This window comes from Canis lupus, chromosome 26 (genome assembly GCF_011100685.1).
Source record: "Canis lupus familiaris isolate Mischka breed German Shepherd chromosome 26, alternate assembly UU_Cfam_GSD_1.0, whole genome shotgun sequence".
In the NCBI taxonomy this organism is placed as follows: domain Eukaryota; kingdom Metazoa; phylum Chordata; class Mammalia; order Carnivora; family Canidae; genus Canis; species Canis lupus.
In genome coordinates this window covers 35,258,730-35,268,219 of record NC_049247.1, presented here as the reverse complement: position 1 = coordinate 35,268,219, position 9,490 = coordinate 35,258,730, and the positions used below count along the sequence as shown (strand labels likewise).

General features: G+C 38.7%; 1 long non-coding RNA gene across 1 annotated transcript; it reads left to right on the top strand.

Annotated features, from left to right (window-relative positions):
• Positions 1-434: 434 nt before the first annotated feature.
• LOC119866103 lies at positions 435-8,851 on the top strand. The gene is made up of 3 exons (XR_005379036.1): positions 435-555; positions 5,496-5,670; positions 7,429-8,851. It is a non-coding gene; the product is annotated as an uncharacterized LOC119866103 (long non-coding RNA).
• Positions 8,852-9,490: the final 639 nt, after the last annotated feature.

Genomic DNA, 9,490 nt, shown 5'->3' with positions numbered 1-9,490 from the left:
TGGTGATACTAGACTCTCAGTGGTGATCCCTTTATAGTACATACAGGGGTCAACTTATAATGCTGTACCCCTGAGAGTTACATAATTTTCTATACCAGTTTTATCTCAAAAACAAAAAAAAAAAAGAGAGAGAGAGAGAGAGAAAGAGAATTGTGAGAACCATGGCATTTTAGACGTTATCCAAATTACTCTCAACAGAGAGGAAGTATAATGTCACACACACTGTTGACATGGAAGTGAAGGGTGGTGGGTTCTAATCACATTAATCATTAACTTTGTCTTGGGGCAACTCACTTAACAAATTCTAGTCTCAATTTGTAAGTTTAAGTTGAAACTAGATGAGAACCAGATTTCTTACAGGCCTTCCCAGCTCTGTAGAAATATTGAAAAGAAAAATTACGGTGAAAACGAGTTTACCTGTTATTATGTCCCCATGGCACTCACATTACCTCTGTTCATTCTAGGACTGCGTCGGACCAGCTGGGAGTCCGGCCCTGCGGTAGGCCAGGGGATGTGAGGATGAAGTACACGCGCCCTTGAGAGCTGCTATTCCAGGTAGGGGGAGGCTGGGAAGCAAACTCGTGTCCTGAAGCGCTGCAGGTGTTGGGATAGGAAGTCAACGGGTGGATCCATTTAATTCAGGGACAGAACAGGTAATGGGGGTAAAGACACTTCCAAGAGAGGGGTAGCATTTGTGCCGAGTCCTGAAGGGTGGTTGTGTCTGTAGACAAGGTAGGAGAGGACTTTCCAAGATTGAAAGAGCAGCGAGGAAAGGGATAGAGTGTGTGAGAGACATAAAATGGTGTGTTGGAGGAACTGCAAAGTATTTGTGTCCATTGTCCCATGAAACTGAGACCTGTATAGGGCCTTTGTAAGCATCGGTATACACCAGGACCTGGGAGTGGGAAGTTTTAAAGGAAAATGAAACTCTGGGACCTTATGGGGGCATTTCTTGGAAGACCTTGAATGTCCTATTAATGAAGCCAGATTATAACCAATGACGAGCCTACTGCTTGGTTCATAAAGAGAATATTAGAGTGCGAAGGAAAATGTTTTAATAAAAGCTGTACTGGGATAATATCCGCTTTATTCTTAAAGCAGCATTTTCATGCTTTATTTCCCCCTCACTTAACTTTGTCTTTTCTCAGTACCTTTCTTTAATACTCTGGGAGAAAACATTGCCTGTATTAAAAACCCTTTCCCTGTTAAAATGAGATAAGTCACCTTCACAGTCCTTAAAAGCTTCAAGGCAGCAATTCACAGTCAAGAGGTTATTTTTGCACCGGGGGCGTTGCTTAGGGAACACATTCGGTAATTGTTCTTGGCACAGTGTGAGAAACTGGGGCACCTGATGAACAAAAATGTCCTAGAAAAGTGTGCACCTAAGCCAGCTCTGCTCGGAGGGCGTGAATTTCCCCCACATGTGGCGTGCACGCCCTTTGCGAGCTGGCCCCTGATGCAAGCACATCACATATTGGGATCCAGGCAGAGTATAGGTTTCCTGAAAGAAAGTTCAAGGAGAAAAGAGATTTCTTTGTTTTTTGTTTTTTTTTTTTTTTTTTTTTGAGTGAAGCAAATATGCTGATGCATAAATCAATTAAGCAATGGTCAACGTACTTGTTAAAATGTAGTTGAAAAATAATACGGCGATGCTCAATAACTAAAAAACTTCACTGTGATATCTCAGGAAATCCATCTCCTATACAGGTTTGCAAAAAAGCAAATCTTATCTTGACTGAGGAATACATATTTCATGCCATATACTGTAAAAAAAATAGCATATTTAATGGTCACGCATATGTGGAAAGCCAATGGTGAATGGTTGTGCCATTCCCATCACCAAGGGCAGCAAATGATGCCACAGTTTGTGGAGTCCTGTCAGTCATAGGAAGGAGGTGAGTGCATCTTGGAGATGTGGAAGTGACAGGCAATATCCAAAAACTCTGCTGCAATGGCTCCGTATCAATTCTATGTACAAAACTGGGGAAAATGGCAGATCTTTGGCTTTTAGTAGATGTTCAGTTGGAACAATTGTGCAGGGTTTCTTACCCGTAGAACTAGGTAATCTTCGCTGGGGGAGAGCTTGGATGAACATCCTTGAATTTAGGGCCTCATCCAAGTAGTCAAACAGCTCTTGACGGGAATCACTACTTAGCGAAACACCTGAGACTGGTCTTTCAAATGCTGGATGGTGCTGGAGACCCCTAGCATCTCGGAGGGCACACCCTGGGTTAAAGCTCTCTAGTGCTTTTGCAAATGTAGTTCGGCCTCCTAACAGAATGTCATGGAAATGTCATCAAACCTCTGTTGGGACAGCCACGGGATTCCTATTATTTGCATATTTTAAACATATCAGAACTCTGACCCCAATGGACATTTTTAATGAAGACATTAAGACATTAGTAAATATTCGTTAAACCGAAAGGCGCCTTAGCGCCTAATAGTTTCTTCTGGTATGAAGAGAGATTAAAAATGCTGCACGACGCTGGGGCCAGTTTTGCACCTCGTAGAAACACGTAAGAGGAACAGGGGTTGTGTTACTTTCCTGTCTGCCAGGGAAGGTCACCGAGCAGTGTAGTCAGCTTGTTTGGGATGCACAGCGTAAGACTCCTCCACTCATTCATTCATTCATTTGTTCGTATACCACATATTTTTGCACACCGCTACTGTGCTAAAATCCAAATTAACAAGTGATTGAGAGTCTTGCTAGTCTCAGAGTAAAGTTAACCTCTTTTTGCTTTGCGGAGTTGCATGTACCAAGAGACTCTACCAGATGTGCAGATCGCAATCACGTTGGAAGATTTATCAAAAAAATTCTTGGGCAGCCCCTAAAAGAGTGTGTTCCAGAAGGTTTGGGTAGGGCCTGAGGTATATATGCTTTTAAGATTCTTCTCGGTTTTTTTTTTTGGACACACACCTTGATTAAATCTGAATATTTTGTTTGAAGACAGTTCATTTGTAACAGAACTCCAAATTTGTGCTCTCTGGCTTGTGAGGCAACCAGGGACCCGGGTGTGCCCACCCATGCTCGGCTCCGATCACTGTGTGGTATCTGAAGTGCTGGTGTGGCTCCAAGATGCAGCTGGACGGGGCCTGGAACCCATGGAAACCTGACATGCCTCAGAATGTGCAGTTAAGGAAGCGTACTAACTAATGCTATGCTTTGTTTTGTTGGGATCAGAGTAAAGCCATGAGCTTTGTTTCATTACCATTTTAATTTGGACCAAGAAATATTTCCTAAACTTTGGACTCTATTAGGCAGACAACAATGGGGAAAGAAATTAAAATATTAATGTTAGCCAGAGACTTTACAGTAATCTGTCTTCTCTTCCTTTCTTTTCCTTCCCTTTTATTTAAACGTGACTGAAAGACTAGGGGAAAAAATGAATTTAAAGAATCATGTAATTAGAAGACTTTGGGGTTGGAACAGCCCTTTCACACAACATGAAATAGGGACTGGAGAGATTCGCTTTCTCCCTGCCTAGATCTGATCTCATGCTTTGATTGCAGACAGCTTTTCCTTGAATGAAGTTAGATGAGGTGCAGAGAAAAGTGCAATCAGGCCCAGGATTGCACTGAATGCCATAAAAATGCCAGGACTAGGAGATGGAGAAGTGCTCCTCCCAAAGGGACATGTGTGTGTGAAAACTGGAAAACTGGAGTGGCAGGTGAGGGCAGAGATGGGTCTCTGCAGGTGCCCATCGACAAGGAAAGCAGGTGCCAGGACAAGGGAACAACCTTGGCCCCCACATCTCGGAGCATGAACCATCCAAACACATGATGGGGTCTCAAGAGAGCCTTTCCACCAGATTCTGGGCTTCACCACCAAGTACTTCTCAATCCGGCGTGATGTCTTAGAGTTCATGGGAGAACACCGGCCTAACTACATTGAAGACACCCTAGAAATGCTAGAGACAGACCGTATAGACGTGTGCTCTTCATCCAGCCACGTTCACGGTGTACCTGGGCTGTTGTTCTATCAGTAGAGATTCCAGCTTGTCATCACCGTGGCTCCTGAATATTATTGAGGTTGTTAATTTTTGTCATCCTGAAAATCAAAGCCTGATGTTTGTGTTATGCAGCTTTTGGTCAAGTCATATTCTAATAAATGAAACCAGAATCTTGTGGTGATGTGAGGCTGTTTTTTTTTTTTTTTCTTAAATTCCCTTCCTCCTCCTCCTTCCCCCCAAGCCCATCATAAATCCGCACTTTTCCATACGTATTAAGAAATTTAAGAGTGTTTTCCTTTAATTTCATGGCACATCCAAATAGTAGTTTAACCCAAACATCAAGTAGAACAATGACTTCCTTTCATATTGCTCCACTGAGGAGCCTAGTATAAAAAAAAAAAAAAAAAAAAGTAGAGCGTGTTTTTTTTGTTGTTGTGGTCGGCATATCTTTCTACATTTTAATGTTTTAAAATGAAAATATATTTTCTCCTTTCCCCTTTCTTCCCTTTCACTATTTTTTATTTATTCTATATGTTGGCAAATTGAACACCAATAAATAAATTTATAAAAAAAAAGAAAATATATTTTCTAATTGGTATCAAAGGATACATGATAGCCATTCTGTCTTTTTCTCTTCTCCCGCTATCACTTCTTTTTCCCTTCTTCTTTCCCTTTTATCCCCCTAAAAATATCTTATTAAATTATGGTTCTCCTTCGGACTGTTGGTATTTTGCTAGAGAGGAAATCTGGTAATTCACATCACATTAGGTGAAGGCAGTTACAGGAATGCAGGTCACATCAGAGGAACAACGTAAGAAGGTCATTAACAAGCACACATTCCAGCTACAAACTGCCTCTGCGGCTGATTCTGCAGCTTAGTGGTTGTACAACCTTGGGCGAGTTATTAAATCCTTTCTGTGCTTCCAAATGCCCCATTTGCAAAAATCGGTAAAATAAAATTCCATATTTCATAGGGCTGTTAAAAGCATTAACTATGTGTAGTGCTTAGAATCGTGCAAAAAATATTATGTATGGTATTTAACCATTATTATTAATTATATGTTATATATATATATTACAAGAAGCCATTATTATAAGGTGCCGCAAATGCCTCAGTTGCATTACTTTGTCACACTCCACATAGAACGTCATTTATATAAGTTAATAAAAATAAATATATATCTCAAACATTGCATAAAGATAGAATATATTATTTAAAAAAAAAAAAAAAAAAAGGAATGAGAATATTCCAGAAAGATTTCTGGCTCATTTCCATGGCTGATGATAGAGACAAACAACACATTCTGATTGGAGTTTTCATGCTGTTTGGGTTTGTGGAACTCCACAAGGCAATCATTACAAATTGGATTTTCAAGAATCCTAAAGATGATACCAATGCTTACGATCAGTGCAAACATGTGGCGACAAATGTGAGAGGCCTCCCATTCTGCTCACCCCCAACCCCCATATCCCTCTGGAAACCATCACTGTATTCTCTGTATCTATGACCTTTTGTATCCTTTTCCTTGTTTCTTTGTTTTTCAGGTCCCCGCTCCTGTTAAAGGGTTAGCTGAGGTGACTGCGTGCAGGAAATCACAGCAGAAGCACAGCACGCTTGCTGCCCTGAAATGCCACTCTGTTTTCTGCTCTGGGGCTCTGGGGATACATGTTGAAAACCTGCAACGAATAAACAGCAGAACCCACGACATGAAGCCAAAATGTAATACCATAAAAATTTTAAGATATTTTTCACAAGAGGCCCAAACACGTATTTTAAAACTTGAAATTATATTCTGAGGAACAGATACTGGGAACACATATCTATTACAATCGCCTCTCGAGTTTATGGAGGACCATTTCTCTCAGAAGTTAAAAATAGGCTTTCCCTTCTGGATTCTCTGTCTTTTCATAACTTCTGACTTTTTTTTCACCTCTGCCCTGCCTCCTGATTTAAAATTTTCTCATCACGAGCGTAGGTCTTACACAGTAAGTTGCTAATTTTTCTGCTCTGTTCAAGGTAGGGTTCCAACTCCTAGAAATGGACAGTTTCCATATGAGTGGTGGTTAGGATAATATGAGTAAGAAATAATTCAAGTGTAATTAGATGAAGAGCATAAGTGCAAACTCTTATAAATCAAGCCTGCCAAAGATTTTGATCCTTTCATGTAGTACATATAAGTAAATACGATCTGAAAATGTATTTCTGCCTAATAATGTTGAGGAAAAATGGGGCATTTTTATATTTAAAAATATTGCCTGCCTAGATATTTTACATTGGATGAATGGTCTGCACCTAAAAGGAACCAAAAATTTATATGACATTTAGCACACACACACGATATGAAAAAAATCATGCAAGAGAAGGAACAAATCCCTCCTGAGACAAGGTGTGACATCAAGGGCTGCTTTACCTCATTTTGCTGCTGACATCAGGTACCAGATTGTGGTTCTATATGTGGAGCTCTCATGGATATGCAACGGTGCTCGAAGACCTCTTTATATGTGTTCATGTGTGCATGATGCATGATATTTTTACGTGTGTGTCTTTTTAAATGTATGAAAATAGCCTGTGGAGAGTTGTAGTCTCCAAACTGCATGGTGATAATGTAGTGTTTTAATAATGTAGATATGTGCACAACCCTGTATAGTTTAGAAAGTATAGAAGGTTCATGCATGTATGTACTGACCCATGGAGGCTACGATATACGTCTTCACTGAGCACTTGGTGACAAATGTTAGTGAATATGACTGAGGACGGGGTTCTGACCTGTACTGAACTCAGTGTGCTTGAATTTTGAAGATCGAATTCCAATTTAAATCCTCGTAGTTTGTTGTGTTCAATACCAACAAGTGCTTCTAAGGCTTTGTTAGAGACAGAATGTCCTTAGTCTTTACAGATTTGCTTGAAGTAAGTGTTTTAGTACAGTCCCAGAAATTTGATTTCTCAGCAGGACTTGCTTCCTTCCAATACAGTTTGCAAAATATTGGCTACTCGCTCTTTTTCCACAAGACAGGCTACGTGATGCTTCAGCCCTCTGTCCTTGAACTCTCTCTCTGTCTCCTCTGTTCTCTTGGCCAGATGTGTTTTCTGTGCCCTAATGAGCATCCTCTGAAAACTGGTCAGTTTCAGAAAACTGTGTATTATTGAGAAACTAATGAGCACTCTTGCTTTATAAATCATCTCATTTCTTGTGTCATTTCAGCTAGACATTTTGAAGAATGGGAAATAAGGAAAGTTATATTAGCCTTTAAAACAATAACAGTGTATTCAAATATTTCTAGGTTAATGCACAACATAAGTTACATAAAATAAATTAAAGGAACTAGGCGTGTCATAACCTCATTTACCCAACTGAGATACTATGAATGGTATAGATATTAAGGAAACCAACATATATGGGGTTAGTAGGACCTTTGTTTTAAGTCTCATCTAAGTGCTGATTTCATATACTTATCATTTAATATTTTTGAATGGCAGCTCCTCTTTCATCATCATTTTGCACCAGTAACAAAAGTGAAGTGAGAAGAGAGTCCAGGTCAATGAAAAATATACAGCAACCTCAGCAAACCAGAAAGTGAGGAGAAGTTCCTCAATTTGAAGAATACCTACAAAAAACCCGACAGCACTTGGTTTCATGATGAGAAACTAGAAGAAACTAGAAGCTTTCCCACTGAGATCAGGTACGAGGCAGGGATGTCCCTCTCACCACTCTTTGTCAGCATCATACTGGGATTCCCAGCTAATGTGATAAGGCAGGAAAGGAAACAAGAAGTGCACAGATTAGGAAGGAAAAAATAAAACTGTCTCTGTTTGCAGATGACATGATCATTTAGAAAATCTTAACAAATCCACAAAAAAACTCCCAGAACTAGTAAGCTTTTAGAGAAAATTTGCAGGATATAAGGTTGATACATAATAGTCACTTTTCTATAAGCATGCAATAAACAAGTGGAATTTGAAATTAAAAGCATAACACCATTTACATTAGCACCAAACGAAATAAATATAAGTTTAGCAAAATGTGTACAAGATCTGAATGAGGAAAACAACAGAACTAGTGAAAGAAGACATCAAAGAAGAACTAAATAAATGGAGAGATATTCCATGTTCATGGATAGGATAACTTAATACGATCAAGGTGTCCTTTTGTCCCAATCTGATTTATGATTCAGCACAATCCCACTCAAAATCCCAGTAAGTTATGTTGTGGATGTTGAAAAGCTGATTCTAAAATTTATATGGAAAAGGAAAAATCTAAGAATAGCCAAGACAGATGTGAACAAGAACAAAGTCAGAGGACTGACATTACCCAAGTTAAAGACTTACTGTAAAGCTACAGTAATCAAGACGGTGGTGTGGTATTGGTAAAAGAATAGGCAAATAGATCTATGGGACACAGAAGAGTACAGAACATGAAGAAGAAGAAACAGACCCACACAGGTATAGTAAACTGACCTTCGATAAAGGATCAAAGACCATACAATGGAGAAAAGATCATCTTTTCAACAAATGGTGTCAGAACAACTGGAACGTCTACATGTGAAAAGAATGAAAGTAGACACAGATCTTCCAGCCCTCACAAAAATTACCTCAAAAGGGATCATAGGCTTCGAATGTAAAATGCAAAATCATTAAACTTGTAGAAGATAAGAAAAAAAATCTACGTGGCCTTGGTAAGGCAGTAACTTTTTAGATACATCAAAGGCACAATTAATGAAATAGTTTATAAGCCGGATTTCATTAAAGTCAAAAGCATCTCTGTGAAAAACACCATCAAGAGAACAAGGAAGGAGACTGTGTATCCTAAGAGGGGCAGGGAATATATGAGAATTCTCTGTACTTTCTGCACAATTTTACTGTGAGCCTAAAATTGCTCTAAAAATAAAGTTATATAAATAAAGTGGATGGCAGTTTAGTTCATGTTCCAGTTATCTTTTGCTGTATATCAAACTACCTTAAATGTAGTGACTTAAAGTGGTTGTTTTAGTGAACACCATGATTCTTGAAATATTAGTAAAATCAGGAGGGAAGCCAAAATTATCACTAGTGTATTCATGCAACAAAGGGATAATGGAATGTTTATGTGTGAACCAATAGACCATATATTGCCTACTTGATTTTACATCAAGTCTGTAGATATCAACTTAGTCATGTCCCTGACTTTTCACAAAGTCACTTACAAGTACCTTTTTATCAAAATATGTATTGTATATATGCATATTTTATACATATATTATATATACATATATAATATACATATAATAAATATATACTTTTAGGTATTCCGGAATTCACCAAAGACAAATAGTATTTCAAAATTTTCAATCATATGTAGATTTATGACATCTGCATCAATTTATGACTGAATTATTATGTGGAATACCACTTATTATTTTCTGTGGCACTATTTCTCCTCAAAAAGGGGGGAAATCTATGAATGATGCCACAAAGCTGCCTCTTGGTAGTTGATTGATATTCATTATGGGAAACTCTATTCAGTTATACTTCCAAATTTATTTTTTTTAAAGTCAATAACTTC